This window comes from Ranitomeya variabilis, chromosome 3, assembly GCF_051348905.1.
Source record: "Ranitomeya variabilis isolate aRanVar5 chromosome 3, aRanVar5.hap1, whole genome shotgun sequence".
In the NCBI taxonomy this organism is placed as follows: domain Eukaryota; kingdom Metazoa; phylum Chordata; class Amphibia; order Anura; family Dendrobatidae; genus Ranitomeya; species Ranitomeya variabilis.
The window spans coordinates 309,458,233-309,478,716 of record NC_135234.1 but is presented as its reverse complement, the minus strand read 5'-3'; positions in this window follow the sequence as shown (position 1 = coordinate 309,478,716).

The window sequence follows — 20,484 nt, the reverse complement described above, 5'->3', positions numbered from 1 at the left end:
TGTGTCCTGTGAGTAAAGTGTTGTCAAACTGGAAATACGTGGAGAGGCAGTGATCTTTTATATGCGCCCATGTAACCAAGCAATTCCAGCCAGCATCCTTCATTCAGAATCCAGCCAAAGCAGAGTGGACCTCATGAAAAATGGTGTGGTACTGAAAGAAGTACTCCACCACGGTAGACCCCATTATACTGGTGGCAGACAGCGGGATGTGATACCCCGCAAGCCAAAAGAACAGGAGTCTAGAAATCCAAAGCATCATATAAAACCAAGAACAACTTTTATTAAATAAACTACACAGTAACAATAAATATTAAAATAGTATATAAATCTGTCATAAACAATATGTAACATCACAGAGGCATCAGAAAGGAGATCTAGTGGTAGCCAGGTTAGGTGTCAGCTACAAAATATATGCCAGACATGAGCAAAAGTGCACAAATAAGAATATGGAAAAAAGGCTAGGACAATTTAACAGGTAGTGCACAGTGCACAATCCACAACGTCCCCAAGTAGAGCTCAAAGTCCTCAACCCACCATACAGAACATTGGTATGACGTGCTTACCCATGTTGTAGTATCACAAAGAGTAGCTGGCACTTCACCCGGCGGCCCCGGACGCGCGTTTCGCGGTATCGCTTTATCAACAGGGGATGTGATACCCCGTCTACAGGAGGAAAGGAATGAATGGAAAACAACTACCAGAAGTTAAAGAGGACTACATTAAAAGATCTGGTGGAAGCTCGAGGGTTAATCGCCAGCAACAAAACAAAAGTGGATTTGATAGCAGCCATCATGGAACACGACAGTGCAGCGCCCTCCAATGTGAACGTGGAGACTGAATTCCAGAGGGAGGTAAAAAAACAGACTGGCGTTCTATGGCCCAAACCCTGCAGTAGAGATCATACGAGAGGTGATGGCTGATGTGCGTACTGATCTGAAGGAAAAGATGGCCGAGCGGACCAGGATAGAGCTAGCCAAGATGGAGTTGGCAGAGCGGACCAAAGTGGAGCTGGCCAAGTTGGAGAGTCAGCGAGCAGGGGGAGCTCTGGCCTCGGCCCAGGTACCTTCAACAGTAAGCCACAAAAAGATCCAGTATAATGCCTTCTGACAGTTGGGGGAGGCAGAGGAAGACATTGATGGCTTTCTGCAGGACTTCATCAAGTGAAGCCGGAGGAACGGGTTCAGATTCTGGCCAGAAAGCTGACAGGCCGGGCAGCGGATGCCTATTGCACTGTACCTGATGAGGACTGTATGGACTATGAGCGGATCAAAGAAGTGATCTTGGCCCGGTATGCGCTGACACCAGAGGCATACCGCCAAAAGTTCCGCGGACTTATAAAACAAGTAACCGATACCCACTCTGAATGGGCCTGTAAATTACGGCGGTCACTGCTACAGTGGGTACAAGAGAGCCAAGCAACCACTAAGGAGGACATCCTCCAGCTATTCTTGTTACAACGATTCTTTAAAGGACTAACCCCCGAGACACAGGAATGGCTTTGGGACAGGCGGACAACGACTCTTGAGGAGGCCGCTCGCCTGGCTGATGAACATCATGATGCCAGGAGGCCTCAGTTTTCCGGATCAAAGATGGTCACTAGGGGTCTGCCCATGGACCTGGATGCCCCCAAACCACAGAAGATTGTAGGGGGACCAGCTAAAAACCCGGCCTACCATAGTCCCCCTGGGGCGCGATGCCACACCTGCCATCAGCTGGGCCACCTGCAAAGACAATGTCCCAACCAGACTAAGCATACCCAGTGACCAAAGGCGGGAACAGCTACCTTCAGCCGGGCCGCTGTACACTGCTACCAAGGTGAAGCTGACCCGGCATTGGGGGCCATGACTAACCAGGGGGTGGAAGAGATGGAGGAAGTGCTGCATGAAGTAGACCCCGTGCAGGCAGCCCGGGCAGATAATCGACAACAGCATCGACAGGTTGTGTGGGTTAATGGGAAACGTATGCAGGGACTAAGAGATTCCGGGGCAACTTTGACCCTTGTGAAGCCTCATCTCGTCCAGGACCAAGAGAAGATGGACCAGACAGTGGCAGTCCATGTAGCAGGGGGAGCCATACATCGACTGCCCACTGCCAGGATTCACGTGAACTGGGGAGTCGGGGATGGCCTTGTTGAGGTCGGCTTAAAGGAGGATTTGCCTGCAGACGTCTTGCTGGGAAATTACTTGGGGCCCATGTTGTCTGCCTTCTTGGTTGCCCATCTGGCTGAGACATATCCTGTGACCACCCGGAGACAAGCTCAAGCTGCGGAGGTGGAATCACACTCAGAGGAGGCCCAGGTAAGACATCCCAGCCCTACACGTATTCCCGTAGCCAGACACATTTCTTGGGCCACCCCAGCTGAATTTAAGAGGGAGTTACTTGAGGATCCTTCATTGGAGGGATATCGTGGGAAGGCACAGGAGGGGAGAGGGGTACTGGAAGGGGAACAGTTTGCATGGAAGCAGGGACTCCTCTACCAGATCACAGAGCAGCACCACAGAGGGATGAGCCCCACTATAAAATGACAGCTGATAGTTCCCAAGAAGTATAGGCAGGAGTTACTGAGAATCTCTCATGACATACCCTTGGCCGGGCACTTTGGCGTCAGTCGCACCAGGCATCATCTGACACAAAACTTCTTTTGGCTGGGGGTAACCTATGATGTTCGTCAGTACTGCCAGACCTGTGACAGTTGCCAGCGCATTGGAAAGAGGGGAGATCGATGCAAGGCCAAATTACACCCCCTCCCCATTGTGGAGGAACCATTTAGCCGAGTAGCGGTCGATCAGATAGGGCCGTTAGCCAAACGCAGTCCGTCAGGGAAAAGGTATATATTGACAGTGGTAGATTATGCCACACAGTATCCAGAGGCGGTCGCGTTACCTAACATACTGGCAGAGACGGTGGCGGCTGCCCTGCTCCAGGTTTTCTCACGGGTTGGATTTCCCTGGGAGATTATCTCGGACCAGGGTACCTAGTTTACAGCAGAGGTGACCAACCAACTGTGGAAGCTGTGCAGCGTAAAGTCCATTAGAAGCGCCCCGTACCACCCGCAAACCAATGGGTTGTGTGAACGCTTTAACAGGACGTTAAAACAACTCATTGGGACTTTTACCAGGACCTATAGGGACTGGGAGAAATTCTTGCCACACCTCCTTTTTGCCTATCGGGAGGTGCCCCAAGAATCCACGGGGTTCTCCCCGTTCGAACTGGTATACGGGAGGCGGGTAAGGGGACCCCTAGACTTAGTGGTAGAACACTGGGAAGGGGAGGGCATCATAGAAGGGGTACCTATTGTACCCTATGTGCTGGAATTCCGGGACCGCCTACAGGAGCTGACGCAGGCTGTACGTGGGAACATGCAGGTGGCCCAGCGGCACCAGCGCGTATGGTACGATCGGAGGGCCAGAGAACGAACCTTGGAAATAGGACAGAAGGTCCTGGTGTTAGATCCCACTAGGCAGAACAAGTTCCAAGCTGCATGGCAGGGGCCCTACCAGGTAGTGGGGAAAATAGCAGACACCACCTATATTGTCACCGATTGTGACGACCCCAGAGTTATCCGAATGTTCCACGTGAATATGCTGAAGCCCTACCGGGAGTGCCCTGAAGAGGTGGTGGCCATCTGTGCACCTGAAGCAGAGGATTTAGCCGGACTTCCCTTGCCTGATGTCTTAGGGGAAAGGACTCAGTCTAAAACATGGGACCAGGTACACTTGGGTGAAGACCTGGGTCCCCGGGAGAGACAGCAGGCGGAGGCGTTGTTGAGGCAGCGATAGAGGATGTTTTCAGGGAGACCAGGGTACACTCGCCTGACACAACACAAGGTTGAGACCCAGGATCAGACCCCCCTGCGACAACCCCCTTCCGCGTCCCTGAGTCTGTACGAGAAGGGATGCGACAAGAGATACAAGCGATGTTGCGTTTAGGGGTCATTGAAGAGTCAGGTAGTCCCTGGGCATCCCCCGTAGTGTTAGTGCCCAAGAAGGATGGGACTACACGGTTTTGTGTAGACTATCGTAAGCTCAATGAGAAAATGGTGACGGATGCGTATCTCATGCCGTGTGTGGATGAGTTGTTAGACCGGCTGGCAGGGGCAAAGTATTTTACCACCATCGATCTATGCAAAGGCTACTGGCAGATTCCCCTTAGTCCTGACGCTATTCCCAAGTCTTCTGGTATGATGCAAAAAAAGGTATGTGCCACATTTATTTAAACACGATGTACAGAAGATTGCCACATTGATAATTGTAGAAAGAACCCAAGAAGAACCCAACTTTTCGACCCTCCCGGGTCTTATTCATGGGGTTGCTAGAAAAGTAAAAACAACAGTATAAATAACTGTTTGTCATATAACAATATTATATACAATGATAACAAAACAACATAAGGAAAAATAAAATAACAAAACAACACCAAAAAATTAGAAGTAAGATTTAAAAACAGGCAGCCAGAGGTAGTGAGGGACTAACAATAGGGAGCAACGAAAATCAGCATATGGCAATATGCTAGGTCGGATAAGGTATAGTAGGTAAAAATGCATTTTCATTACCTCAGATCCTTGGTATATATATATACACAAAACATTGGCAGTGGTAAAAGGATAAGTAAATTATCTTTTTCAGGCATAACCTGTCATTATGATAAGATGTTAATTATATTAAACTGTATGGATGAACAGTATATATAAAAAAGAAAGAATATTGCTAATGTAGTAGGGAGAAGGAAAAGAACCCCTAGTGGTCATAGGTGCATGTAGTTGTGGAGAATGTATTGGGTATGTTATTAGAATCACCATATATGCGGTCATATAAAAGGCGTAATAGGACACAAAGGTAAGGTCCCATAAGGTGTGTCCCTGAATAGAGGAAACAAAAGAGGGGTCCTACTATATATGGCAGTAAGATGTCCACTAGTTCAAGACCGGTCCCATGAAGTGTGTCCATGATAGTCAAGATATAGAGTATGGTGGAAAGCATAGCGGAAGGAAGGGGGAGAAAAGAAGGGAAAAGCTCCATAGAATACCTTGTTGTAGGGCCAGATATAGTTTCTGTGTCCCAGGTGGATGGAGCCTGATTATGAGGGCCGTCACAATATGAAGTGGCCTGTCAGTTGAAAGGTTATACACATAAATAAAATGCATGGTGACTGACTAGGAAAGGAGAAGAGGGGGGACTGTAAGCGGCTGCTGTACCTGTGTAGGCTCGTGTCCTGCTTGCTGTCAGCGGCGCTCCCGCGCCCTGCTGTTGGAGTGAAGTGGGGGAGAGCTGGAGTGCGGCTCAGAAATACCGCCGCTCCGGAAGTGTATACTCCCGGACCGGAAGTGGCGCGGTGTAAATCGCGCATGCGCAGTCGGCGCTGCTCTGCTAGTGTGGGCAAAAGCTTGCCCAATGAGGGGAGTGTTAGAGCGCTGTGACCGGTGCACTGGGAGAGCGCTTGTCCAGTATAGGGGGAGGATGTGAAGCGCCTGCATTGTGGATGGCTAGCTAGAGGGTGGACGGCATCTGGTATGGGAATAGTTGTAGTAAGTCCAGAAAGTGAATGGTGGACATGTACGGGCAGCCTATTATCAGAATGTGAGTGGGATATAGAACAAAATAAGATGATGAAAAAATAAGATGATGAAAAAATAAGTATAATAGGGGGCAAAAAAAAGGAAAAAATAAAAGGAAAAAATAAAAATAAACATAAAAAGTACAAAATCGTCAAAGGATGAAACTAAATTAAAAAACGGGGGGAAAAAAGGAAAAAAACGCAATATGGAGGACTCACCTTTTGGGTTGTGGACTCAACGTGTCTGGAAGGAAAAAGTAAAAATAATTAAAGTAACATTATAATAGCCAGTCTATTTCCCTATTGAGACCTTTAGGGGTTAGGGTCTCAAGTTTGTGAATCCGGAATGTTTCCCTAAGTTTCAATTGCCGGACATGATTGCCCCCTCTCTTGGGTCTGCGTACCTGTTCAATAACTTGGTATTTCAATTGGGCCACTGTGTGTCTCATTTTGATGAAGTGTTCAGGGATAGGTAGCCAGGTTTTACTGCAGCGGATGGTCGATTTATGACTGGCTATTCGGTCCTTTATGTGTTGAGTTGTTTCTCCTATGTATAGGAGGCCGCATGGGCACTTTATAACGTAGACAACAAAGTTGGAGTTGCATGTATGGTATCCCTGGATAGGGTATGATTTTCCTGTTCGTGGATGTGTGACACAGTCGGATTAAGTTACATTCGAACAGGAGGCACAGTTGAGGCAGGGGAATGTCCCTTGGCGGCATGGGGCTAGTACACTCTGATTCACGGTGGAGCGCATGCTGCCGATGTCTGCTCGGACTAGTTTGTCTTTAATGTTGGGGGCCCTCCTATTACACATAAGGGGTGGTGTTGTAAAACTCGCGATATGGGGGTAAGCTTTCCCTAAGAGAGGCCAATGTTTATTAATGACCATTTCTATTTTGGGCATGAAGGGGTGAAAAGTGTGAACAAAAGGTACCCTGTCTTTGGTGGAGTTTCTCGGAGCTGGTGTGTTATGATCCGGTGGTAGGATCTCAAAACTGACCTGATACATATAACCAGAATGTTAGGACAAGTTCTGGGGATGTGGAAGCTATACTGACCGCAATCCTGATCCTATCCAACACACTAAAGGCAGCCGTGGAGCGTTACCTAAAAACCTAGACACCTCTTCACAGCCTGAGAAACTGACTGCCCCTAGAGAGAAAGCAAAGACCTCATTTGCCTCAAAGAAATAACCCCAAAGTTATAGACAGCCCCCCACAAATAATAACGGTGAGTTAAGGGGAAAATACAAACGTAGAAATGAAACAGGTTTAGCAAATGAGGCCCGCTAATACTAGATAGACAGAAAATAGATAGGAATCTGTGCGGTCAGTACAAAAACTATCAAAAATAAACCACGCAGAGAATACAAGAACCCCCACACCAACTCACGATGTGAGGGGCGCACTCTGCACCCCAGAACTAACCAGCAAGCAAAAAATCACATAAAAGCAAGCTGGAATGAACTCATCATATACTGAGAAACGTTTTCAAGGAAATAATGAGCAAAATGAACAAGCAAACTTAGCTTCTCCAGCAGGAGACTGGTAACAAGGAATATTCAGGAGAGCTCCGAATAAGGACTGAATACACCGACAGCAGGCAACAAATGAAGGTCCAGGTGAGCTAAATAGGCCCAGCATAGAAGGAAATGAAGCAGCTGAGCCCAGCCATATCGCTAAAGGCCACCAGAGGGAGCCCAAGAACAAACTCACACAGTACCACTCATGACCACAGGAGGGAGCCCGAGAACGGAATTCACAATAGTACCCCCCCCTTGAGGAGGGGTCACCGAACCCTCACCAGAGCTCCCAGGCCGATCAGGACGAGCCGAATGAAAGGCACGAACCAAATCGGCCGCATGGACATCGGAGGCGACAACCCAGGAATTATCCTCCTGACCATAGCCCTTCCATTTAACTAAGTACTGAAGCTTCCGTCTCGAAATACGAGAATCCAAGATCTTCTCCACCACATACTCCAACTCCCCCTCGACCAAGACAGGAGCAGGAGGATCAACAGAAGGGACCACAGGCACCACATATCTCCGCAACAATGACCTATGGAACACATTATGAATGGCAAACGTTGGGAGGTCCAAACGAAATGACACAGGGTTGAGGATTTCCAAAATCTTATAAGGACCGATGAAACAAGGCTTGAACTTAGGAGAGGAAACCTTCATCGGGACATAACGAGAAGACAACCACACCAAATCCCCCACACGAAGTCGGGGACCCACACAGCGACGGCAGTTAGCAAAGCGCTGAGCCTTCTCTTGGGACAACGTCAAATTGTCCACCACATGGTTCCAAATCTGCCGCAAGCTATCCACCACAGAATCCACCCCAGGACAGTCAGAGAGCTCAACCTGACCCGAGGAAAAACGAGGATGAAAACCAGAATTGCAAAAGAAAGGTGAAACCAAAGTAGCAGAACTAGCCCGATTATTGAGGGCGAACTCAGCCAATGGCAAAAAAGTCACCCAATCATCCTGATCAGCAGAAACAAAACATCTCAAATGAGTTTCCAAGGTCTGATTAGTTCGTTCGGTTTGGCCATTCGTCTGAGGATGGAAGGCCAACGAAAAAGACAATTCAATGCCCATCTTAGCACAAAAGGACCGCCAAAATCTGGACACAAACTGGGTTCCTCTGTCAGACACAATGTTCTCCGGAATACCATGTAAACGAACCACATTCTGAAAAAACAGTGGCACCAAATCGGAGGAGGAAGGCAGCTTAGGCAAAGGTACCAAATGGACCATTTTAGAAAAACGATCACAAACCACCCAGATGACAGACATCCTGTGAGAGACAGGAAGATCCGAAATAAAATCCATGGAAATATGCATCCAAGGCCTCTTCGGGACAGGCAAAGGCAAAAGCAATCCACTGGCACGAGAACAGCAAGGCTTGGCCCGAGCACAAATCCCACAGGACTGCACAAAGGAACGCACATCCCGCGACAAGGAAGGCCACCAAAAGGACCTCGCCACCAAATCTCTGGTACCAAAAATCCCAGGATGACCCGCCAACACCGAAGAATGAACCTCGGAAATAACTCTACTGGTCCATCTGTCTGGGACAAACAGTCTCTCCGGTGGACAACGGTCAGGTCTATTGGCCTGAAACTCTTGCAACACCCGTCGCAGATCAGGAGAGATGGCAGACAAAATCACCCCCTCTTTGAGGACACCAGTCGGTTCAGAAACTTCCGGGAAGTCAGGTACAAAACTCCTAGAAAGGGCATCAGCCTTCACGTTTTTCGAACCCGGAAGATATGAAACCACGAAATTGAAACGAGAGAAAAACAGCGACCATCGAGCCTGTCTCGGATTCAACCATTTGGCAGACTCGAGATAAGTCAAATTCTTGTGATCCGTCAAGACCACCACACGATGCTTGGCTCCCTCAAGCCAATGTCGCCACTCCTCAAATGCCCACTTCATTGCCAACAACTCACGATTACCAACATCATAATTCCGCTCGGCAGGTGAAAACTTTCTTGAAAAGAAAGCACATGGTCTCATCACCGAGCCATCAGAGCTTCTCTGCGACAAGACAGCCCCTGCTCCAATCTCAGAAGCATCAACCTCGACCTGAAAGGGAAGAGAGACATCGGGCTGGCACAAGACAGGAGCCGAAGAAAATCGATGTTTCAGCTCCTGAAAGGCCTCCACGGCCACAGGAGACCAATTCGTCACATCAGAACCCTTCTTGGTCAAATCCGTCAAAGGCTTAACCACACTAGAAAAATTAGTGATGAAGCGACGGTAAAAATTAGCAAAACCCAAGAACTTCTGAAGACTCTTCACAGATGTAGGTTGAGTCCAGTCATAAATAGCCTGGACCTTGACTGGATCCATCTCAATAGTAGAAGGAGAAAAAATAAAGCCCAAAAAGGAAACCTTCTGGACTCCGAAGAGACATTTAGAGCCCTTCACAAACAAGGCATTGGCACGCAGGACCTGAAATACCATCCTGACCTGCTTCACATGAGACTCCCAATCATCAGAAAAGACCAAAATATCATCCAGGTACAGGTACACAATCATAAATCTATCCAGATACTCTCGGAAGATGTCATGCATAAAGGACTGAAACACAGAGGGGGCATTAGAAAGCCCAAAAGGCATCACCAAGTACCTCCCGAAGAAGCTAATAAGAGCGAAACGTACGTCGGGGCTACGAACTGGGCAGGTACCGTTTCCACATGGGTAAGCACCTTAGTTAGCATTGTTCCTATGCACTTTGCACTTTACTGGTAGGCGGCAGCACATGGAGCTCCTCGTTTACCGATCACTTAACTTTTATATATCAATGGGTATATCGGTTCTCTTGTGTCCCGCCTTCCTGACACTTGTCTACATACTATGCATGTCGGTTCCTCTATTATGAGGACTGACCTTTTCTTTGGTTCATGCTAACATTAGAGTGCTAGGAATTTTACCTTGGTACCGCCCTAGCTCGTTGTTTGTTGGTCATCACCAAGTTTCTATCTTTTTACTGTAATTTTATGGTGTTTTGCATTCAATAAATAAATTCGTTTTTTCACTATACTATGTACAGTGTTTCAATTTTGGGGCGTTATACTCCGTTGTTCTCTATAGGGTCTATTATATATGGGAGTTGTTCCATGGTCCAGTAATTATTTGGACATTTTTTTATCCTTGGATAATATTATATGTCTATGATATGTCGGTTCTTTTTTAAATAACTTCAGAAGGAGTAGAAGAAGCAATTGACACCAAAGGAGCATCGCCATGAATTCCCTGGCAACCCCAACTTGACACAGACATTGCTTTCCAATCCAGGACTGGATTATGAGCCTGCAGCCATGGCAGACCCAACACGACAACATCATGCAAATTATGTAGCACAAGAAAGCGAATCACCTCCTGATGTGCAGGAGCCATGCACATGGTCACTTGGGTCCAGTACTGAGGTTTAGTCTTGGCCAATGGTGTAGCATCAATTCCCTTTAGTGGGATAGGGAATTGTAAAGGCTCCAAGATAAAACCACAGCGCCTGGCAAATGACAAATCCATCAAATTCAGGGCGGCACCTGAATCCACAAAAGCCATAACTGAGTAGGATGACAGAGAGCAAATCAAAGTAACAGACAAAATGAATTTAGGTTGTACAGTACCAATGGTGACAGACTTGGCGAACCTTTTTGTGCGCTTAGAACACTCTGAGATAACATGAGTAGAATCACCACAGTAAAAGCACAACCCATTCTGACGTCTGTGGTTTTGCCGTTCAACTCTGGTCAGAATCCGGTCGCATTGCATAGGCTCAGGTTTCTGCTCAGAAAATACCGCCAGATGGTGCACAGGTTTGCGCTCCCTCAAACGCCGATCAATCTGAATGGCCAAAGACATTGACTCATTCAGACCCGCAGGCGTGGGGAACCCCACCATAACATCTTTAAGGGCTTCAGAAAGACCCTTTCTGAAAATCGCCGCCAGGGCGCACTCATTCCATTGAGTGAGCACAGACCACTTCCTAAACTTCTGACAGTAAACCTCTGCTTCATCTTGACCCTGAGAGAGAGCCAGCAAAACCTTCTCTGCTTGGTCTACCAGATTAGGTTCTTCATAAAGCACTCCAAGCGCCAGAAAAAACGCATCCACATTTAGCAATGCAGGATCTCCTGACGCCAGAGAGAATGCCCAATCTTGAGGGTCACCGCGTAACAAAGAAATAACAATTTCAACTTGCTGAACAGAATCAGCAGAGGAGCGAGGTCTCAGAGAAAGGAATAACTTACAATTATTCTTAAAGTTCAAAAACCTAGATCTATCTCCGGAGAACAGCTCAGGAATTGGTATTTTAGGCTCTGACATAGGACTGCGGACTACATAATCCTGAATGCCCTGTACCCTTGCAGTGAGATGATCCACACTAGAAGACAGACTCTGAATGTCCATATCTGCAGCTGAGTTCAGAACCACCCAGAGATTAAGGGGAGGAGAGAGACTAAACACAGTGCAGAGAAAAAAAAATGGCTTCAGGATTTCTCTTCTCCCTCTTCTGCTGCATTAACACTTTGTGGCCTGCTGTACTGTTATGATCCGGTGGTAGGATCTCAAAACTGACCTGATACATATAACCAGAATGTTAGGACAAGTTCTGGGGATGTGGAAGCTATACTGACAGCAATCCTGATCCTATCCAACACACTAAAGGCAGCCGTGGAGCGTTACCTAAAAACCTAGACGCCTCTTCACAGCCTGAGAAACTGACTGCCCCTAGAGAGAAAGCAAAGACCTCACTTGCCTCAGAGAAATAACCCCAAAGTTATAGACAGCCCCCCACAAATAATAACGGTGAGTTAAGGGGAAAATACAAACGTAGAAATGAAACAGGTTTAGCAAATGAGGCCCGCTAATACTAGATAGACAGAAAATAGATAGGAATCTGTGCGGTCAGTACAAAAACTATCAAAAATAAACCACGCAGAGAATACAAGAACCCCCACACCGACTCACGATGTGAGGGGCGCACTCTGCACCCCAGAACTAACCAGCAAGCAAAAAAATCACATAAAAGCAAGCTGGACTGAACTCATCATATACTGAGAAACGTTTTCAAGGAAATAATGAGCAAAATGAACAAGCAAACTTAGCTTCTCCAGCAGGAGACTGGTAACAAGGAATATTAAGGAGAGCTTCGAATCAGGACTGAATACACCGACAGCAGGCAACAAATGAAGGTCCAGGTGAGTTAAATAGGCCCAGCATAGAAGGAAATGAAGCAGCTGAGCCCAGCCATATCGCTAAAGGCCACCAGAGGGAGCCCAAGAACAAACTCACACAGTACCACTCATGACCACAGGAGGGAGCCCGAGAACGGAATTCACAACACTGGTGATTGTGGTTGGAGGACCCGTGATTTTTCTTGATCAAGCTGACGCTGAGGGTAGCTTCTTTCCCTGAACTTTTCCAACATGGTGTCTAAACATACAGGGAGTGTGGCTGGGTTGGAAACAATCCTGGAAACCCTGGTGAATTGAGAACGGGGAAGGCTGTTACGTGTGGCTTTTGGATGGCTGCTAGAGTAATGTAGGAGGCTGTTACAGTCTGTCGGTTTACCAGATACCGTCCACCCTCTAGCTAGCCATCCACAATGCAGGCGCTTCACATCCTCCCCCTATACTGGACAAGCGCTCTCCCAGTGCACCGGTCACAGCGCTCTAACACTCCCCTCATTGGGCAAGCTTTTGCCCACACTAGCAGAGCAGCGTCGACCGCGCATGCGCGATTTACACCGCGCCACTTCCGGTCCGGGAGTATACATTTCCGGTGCGGCGGTATTTCTAGGCCGCACTCCAGCTCTCCCCCACTTCACTCCCACAGCAGGGCGCGGGAGCGCCGCTGACAGCAAGCAGGACACGAGCCTACACAGGTACAGCAGCCGCTTACAGTCCCCCCTCTTCTCCTTTCCTAGTCAGTCGCCATGCATTTTATTTATGTGTATAACCTTTCAACTGACAGGCCACTTCATATTGTGACGGCCCTCATAATCAGGCTCCATCCACCTGGGACACAGAAACTATATCTGGCCCTACAACAAGGTATTCTATGGAGCTTTTCCCTTCTTTTCTCCCCCTTCCTTCCGCTATGCTTTCCACCATACCCTATATCTTGACTATCATGGACACACTTCATGGGACCGGTCTTGAACTAGTGGACATCTTACTGCCATATATAGTAGGACCCCTCTTTTGTTTCCTCTATTCAGGGACACACCTTATGGGACCTTACCTTTGTGTCCTATTATGCCTTTTATATGACCGCATATATGGTGATTCTAATAACATACCCAATACATTCTCCACAACTACATGCACCTATGACCACTAGGGGTTCTTTTCCTTCTCCCTACTACATTAGCAATATTCTTTCTTTTTTATATATACTGTTCATCCATACAGTTTAATATAATTAACATCTTATCATAATGACAGGTTATACCTGGAAGGGATCATTTACTTATCCTTTTACCACTGCCACTGTTTTGGGTATATACCGTATTTTTCGGTCTATAAGACGCACCGGACCATAAGGCGCACCCCAAATTTGGGGTGAAAATTGCAGAAAAAAAGATTTTTTATAAGATGGGGGTCCGTCTTATTGTCCGAATTTACAGTATCTTACCTGAGGGCTGGTGGTGGCAGAGCAGGGTCACAGGAGGCATGGTGGCAGCAGAGGTGGGGTGATGCGGTACGGCGTGCACCTGAGCAGGGTCCCTTCCTGCTTAGGTGGGCGACGCCACGGCCTGGTGTCCATGGGAGGGTGGCAGCAGTGGTTACCGACAGAGGTGCTGGGATGAGGAGGCACAGTGAGAGGTATGGCGTGAGAGGGGTCCCTTTCCCCAGTGAGGTGATGGAAGGATCTCGTGGGCACATGGACTGGAGATGATGGAGGTAGTGGTGTACATTGTGAAGCAAGTATTCCACAGGAGCTCAGATGTTTGAGTCCTTGCCACTTCCCGGCGCTCCTCAGCGCAATAATTATTTCAGAAGCCGGTAATAAGTGAGGAGCTCCGCTACCGAGACACAGCCGCCATGACCGGACACTGCAGGAAAAGCGCCTCTGTACTGCTGCGAGCCCTGCTGGAGGCGGAGAGCCGGCCGTGCCATGCGGTGCTGAGGAGCACCGGGAAGCGGCAAGGACTCAGACATCTGAGCTCCTGTGGAATACTCGCTTCACAATGTACACCACTACCTCCATCATCTCCAGTCCATGTGCCCACGAGATCCTTCCTGAACCTTGCTGCACCCATCCTGGGAAGCAAAAGGATGGAGTATACAGGGTCCAAAGTCCCGGTGAGATGATGCAGCAGCCCGGTAATGCAGCAGAGCCGGGTGAATCCTGATGATATCGGTGGGCGCGGCCATCTTCCTGAGGCCGCGCGTGCGCAGATGGAGCTCTCTGCTGCCCGGGGCTTCAGGAAAATGGCCGCGGGATGCCGCGCGTGCGCAGATGGGGATCGCGGCGGCCATTTTCCTGAAGCCGAGTTCGCATCTCGGCTTCAGGAAAATGGCCGCCGCGATCCCCATCTGCGCACGCGCGGCATCCCGCGGCCATTTTCCTGAAGCCCCGGGCAGCAGAGCGCTCTATCTGCGCACGCGCGGCCTCAGGAAGATGGCCGCGCCCACCGTTAACAACAGGATTCACCCGGCTCTGCTGCCTTACCGGGCTGCTGCATCACCTCACCGGGAAAAGGGACCCCGCTCACTGCGCCTCCTCATCTCCGCACCTCTGCTGCCACACCTCTGCCGCCGCACCTCTGCTACCGCACCTCTGCCACCACGGTAAGCCTGCATTGCGACTATTAGACGCACCCCCCATTTTCCCCCCTTTTTTTGGGGGGAAAAAGTGCGTCTTGTAGTCCGCAAAATACGGTATATACCAAGGATCTGAGGTAATGAAAATGCATTTTTACCTACTATACCTTACCCGACCTAGCATATTGCCATATGCTGATTTTCGTTGCTCCCTATTGTTAGTCCCTCACTACCTCTGGCTGCCTGTTTTTAAATCTTCTAATTTTTTGGTGTTGTTTTGTTATTTTATTTTTCCTTATGTTGTTTTGTTTTGTTATCATTGTATATAATATTGTTATATGACAAACAGTTATTTATACTGTTGTTTTTACTTTTCTAGCAACCCCATGAATAAGACCCGGGAGGGTCGAAACGTTGGGTTCTTTCTGGGTTCTTTCTACAAGTATCAATGTGGCAATCTTCTGTATATCGTGTTTAAATAAATGTGGCACATACCTTTTTTTGCATCATACCAGAATTGAGTGTGCGGTGAATTTTTCTACATGGCTATTCCCAAGTCGGCATTTGTCACCCCGTTCAGCTTATTCCAGTTTCGAGTTATGCCATTCGGGATGAAGAATGCCCGGCGACCTTCCAGAGGCTGGCTGCCAGATCGGCTTCTGGATGGTCTCCAGGACTATGCTTGTGCCTATCTGGATGACATCGCCATCTACAGCGCGACATGGAAAGAGCATCTAAATCACCTAGAGACAGTATTGGACAGGATCCACAAGGCCGGAATCACCCTGAACCCAAACAAGTGTCACGTGGGCAAAGCAGAGGTTCAGTATTTAGGGCATTGGGTGGGAGGTGGGAAACAGCGACCAGAACCAGCCAAGATTGAGGCCATAGCCAAATGGCCCACCCCACGCACTAAAACACAGGTCATGGCATTTCTAGGGACAGCGGGGTATTACAGGAAATTCGTTCCCAATTACAGCAGCGTAGCCAAGCCCCTCACTGATTTGACCCGTAAGAACCAACCCCGCCAGGTAACCTGGACCCCAGAGTGTGAGGAAGCCTTCCACCAGCTAAAGGACGCCCTCACCAATACCCCTGTATTGGCCGCACCCGATCCAACTAAACGTTTCCTTGTTCACACAGACGCTTCTATGTTTGAATTGGGGGCAGTACTGAGCCAAGTCGGGCCAGACGGCCAAGAACACCCGGTAGCTTACCTGAGTCGGAAACTACTGCCCCGTGAAGTGAGCTATACGGCCATCAAGAAGGAGTGCCTGGCGGTGGTATGAGCACTCAAAAAGTAGCAACCATATTTGCATGGACGACAGTTTTCCCTCCTAACGGACCATAATCCCCTAGTCTGGCTTTATCGGGTCTCCGGAGACAACGCCAGATTACTGCAGTGGAGTTTAGCCCTACAACTTCTGGACTTCACCATCTACTACAGACCCGGCAAACAAAACAGTAACGCCGATGGACTAAGTCGACAAACGGAACTTGTACCAACCCCATAAACTTCGGTCATCCCCAAACTAACCCGTTAAGGATCAGACCGAGTATGCCGATCGCGTGGCTGAAAAGGGGAGCCGTGTTACGGAACCCCCCAGCACCCAGAATATGTTGTGCATTTATATGTATGCATAATAGGTTCCATGTGAGATGCATGTCCCTAATGCATCAGCCCACAGGCTGCGCCCCTGGGCAGAAGGGACAAGATATCCCCTTTCTGGCAGGCTCCGGCCACCTGCGACTATTGTAATGTATGCCTGGCCTGCCGCTTTTCAATTGGCCCGCCCTCTGTATCTGTGTGATATATTCTGTGTCCTGTGAGTAAAGTGTTGTCATACTGGAAATACGTGGAGAAGCAGTGATCTTTTATATGCGCCCATGTAACCATCCAGCCAGCGTCCTTCATTCAGACTCCAGCCAAAGCAGAGTGGACCTCCTGAAACATGGGGTGGTACTAAAAGAGGTACTCCAGCATGGTAGACCCCGTTACAATATGGTTTTATATCAAAATGTAAACATCAAAAAACCATTTGGTAACAAAAACATACCAAAGTGCTATCACAGCAGAATGAAACAAAAATATTTAAAAAAATAAAAATAAAAAAGAAACCTCATAAACCTATTTGCATTACAGATTTCTGTAAGTTGGTGGAGGTGATGGCGGAAGCTCAGGGTCCTGGTCAGGTGGCCTTTGTTGGGCCAATTGTACATCATCCTGTGAGTATGATGTATGAGCCTGCTCTAAATGATGCTCTTGCTCATATTGGGCAGTTGGGTATTGGCTACAATAATAAGGGTTTTGACTATGGCCCTCATGAGTGTGTAAATAAGGCCTTGCCTCATAACCCCCACCAATATGGCCATGTCATCCAAACCCAGGTTGGGACCAGCCTCCAGCACTGGGTCTGGACAAATGGCCATATTGTGAAGGTTGATGTTATGATGGCATATGGTAATGTGTTGGCCTTGGTGGGTTTTGAGTGGGAAGGGGTAGAGGTGTAGGCACACGTGGAGGGGGTGCTTCAAAAACTTGTTGAGCATGCACCTGTTGAGATGATGGAAGGCGCAGGACGTTACGTGGTGACAGCTGTCACCTCTCATTGAACTCAAACAATTCATAAGGTTCATTTGGTGTGGCACATGCATCAATAAGTATTTGAAAACACCCTCTCACACGTAGCCTCACCTCACGGGGTATGGGACAGAGGTACTGGGCCAGGCTCCTCACATAGGCCTCCTCACCATCATCCTGTGCAGCCCTGGCCAAATAATTAAGGACCTCAATGTCCACATTCCTGCGAGATTCTTGCAGCTCTCTCCTTCTGCGGCCATGGCGGGAAATGACAGGAGGCTGTGGGGATGTCTCCAGTGGAACAGTAGGGCTGCTACTGTTTCCTTGTTCTTCTTGGCTTACTGGATGTGGTCCTGCTGTGGGTGGTGGAGCAGCTTCTTCGCCAGTTTTTGGAGGATCTTGAGGTGCAACTGAAGTTGATGCAGGAGGGATGTCACTAGAAGGATGTGAAGATGGGACAGCCACCTCTTCTCCTTCCCGAACCGGATCTATCGGGGCCTTCGAATCTGAGCCGGTCTCCCTCTCAGTGAGGTTGGACTGTGTTCTGTTAGTAAAGTATATGATTAGTTTTTTTTTAAATTAAAATTTTACCTTTATTAAACATATGTGTTATGTTTTATGATGTTTTTACTTACGGTCTCAGATCCATACTGGGATCCAAAAAGGAAAGTTGGTCGTAATATATATATTTCCTTTTTTTTTTAAGGCGCTGCTCACTCCTGGCCCGCTGCTGTCTTTCTCGCCTATATTGGTCGCGTATGCTGCACCATCGTCTCATAACATCTTCCACTGCAATGAAAGACAAAAAAATAATGTATAAGCCCATTGTGCACAGTGGTACCCCAATGTGTCAGTGATATAACAGATTTTAATGTGGCCTAGTAACCTGCATTTTTTAACCCCTTAAGCCCCAAGGGTGGTTTTCACGTTAATGAACGGGCCAATTTTTACAATTCTGACCACTGTCTCTTTATGAGGTTATAACTCTGGAATGCTTCAACATTGACATTGACATTGACATATTGTACTTCATGATAGTGGTAAAATTTCTTTGATAAGACTTGCGTTTATTTGTGAAAAAAATGGAAATTTGGTGAAAATTTTTGAAAATTTCTCAATTTTCCAACTTTGAATTTTTATGCCCTTAAATCACAGAGATATGTCACACAAAATACTTAATAAGTAACATTTCCCACATGTCTACTTTACATCAGCACAATTTTGGAACCAAATTTTTTTTGTTAGGGAGTTGTAAGAGTTAAAAGTTGACCAGCAATTTCTCATTTTTACAACACCATTTTTTTTAAGGACCACATCTCATTTGAAGTCATTTTGAGGGGTCTATATGATAGAAAATAACCAAGCGTGACACCATTCTAAAAACTGCACCCCTCAAGGTGCTCAAAACCACATTCAAGAAGTTTATTAACCCTTCAGGTGTTTCACAGGAATTTTTGGAATGTTTAAATAAAAATGAACATTTAACTTTTTTTCACACAAAATTTACTTCAGCTCCAATTTGATTTATTTTACCAAGGGTAATAAGAGAAAATGGACCACAAAAGTTGTTGTAAAATTTGTCGTGAGTATGCCGATATCCCATATGTGGGGGTAAACCACTGTTTGGGCGCATGACAGAGCTCAGAAGGGAAGGAGCACTATTTGACTTTCCAATGCAAAATTGACTGGAATTGAGCTGGGATGCCATGTTGCATCATTTTGGAAAGTAGACCCCCTAGGGAACTTATCTAGATGTGTGGTGAGCATTTTGACCCACCAAGTGCTTCACAGAAGTTTATAATCCAGAGCCGTAAAAATAAAAAAATCATATTTTTTCACAAAAATGATCTTTTCGCCCCAATTATTTATTTTCCCAAGGGTAAGAGAAGAAATTGGACCCCAAAAGTTGCTGCTCAATTTGTCCTGAGTACGTTGATACCCCATATGTGGGGGTAAACTACTGTTTGGGCACATGGCAGAGCTCAGAAGGGAAGGACTGACTTTTGACTTTTCAATGCAAAATTGACAGGAATTGAGATGGGAAGCCATGTTGCGTTTGGAGAGCCACTGATGTGCCTAAACATTGAAACCCCCCAAAAGTGACACAATTTTGGAAAGTAGACCCACTAAGGAAATTATCTAGATGTGTTGTGAGAGCTTTGAATTCCCAAGTGTTTCACTAGAGTTTATAACGCAGAGCCGTGAAAATAAAAATTATTTTTTTCTCACAGAAATTACATTTTAGCCCCCAGTTTTGTATTTTCCCAAGGGTAACAGGAGAAATTGGACCCCAAAAGTTGTTGTCCAATTTGTCCTGAGTACGCTGATACCTCTTATGTATGGGGGGAACCACCGTTTGGGTACATGGCAGAGCTCGGAAAGGAAGGAGCGCTATTTGGAATGCAGACTTAGATGGATTGGTCTGCAGGCGTCACATTGCGTTTGCAGAGCCCCTAATGTACAGTACAGACCAGAAGTTTGGACACACCTTCTCATTTAAAGATTTTTCTGTATTTTCATGACTATGAAAATTGTATATTCACACTGAAGGCATTAAAAACTATGAATTAACACATGTGGAATGATATACTTAACAAAAAAGTGTGAAATAACTGAAAATATGTCTTATATTCTAGGTTCTTCAAAGTAGCCACCTTTTGCTTTGATGACTGCTTTGCACACTCTTGGCATTCTCTTGATAAGCTTCAAGAGGTAGTCACTGGGAATGGTCTTCCAACAATCTTGAAGGAGTTCCCAGAGATACTTAACACTTGTTGGACCTTTTGCCTTCACTCTGTGGTACAGCTCACCACAAACCATCTCGATTGGGTTCAGGTTTGGTGATTGTGGAGGACATGTCATCTGGCATAGCACCCCATCTCTCTCCCTCTTGGTCAAATAGCCCTTACACAGCCTGGAGGTGTGTTTGGGGTCATTGTCCTCTTGAAAAATAAATGATGGTCCAACTAAACGCAAACCGGATGGAATAGCATGCCGCTGCAAGATGCTGTGATAGCCATGCTGGTTCAGTATGCCTTCAATTTTGAAT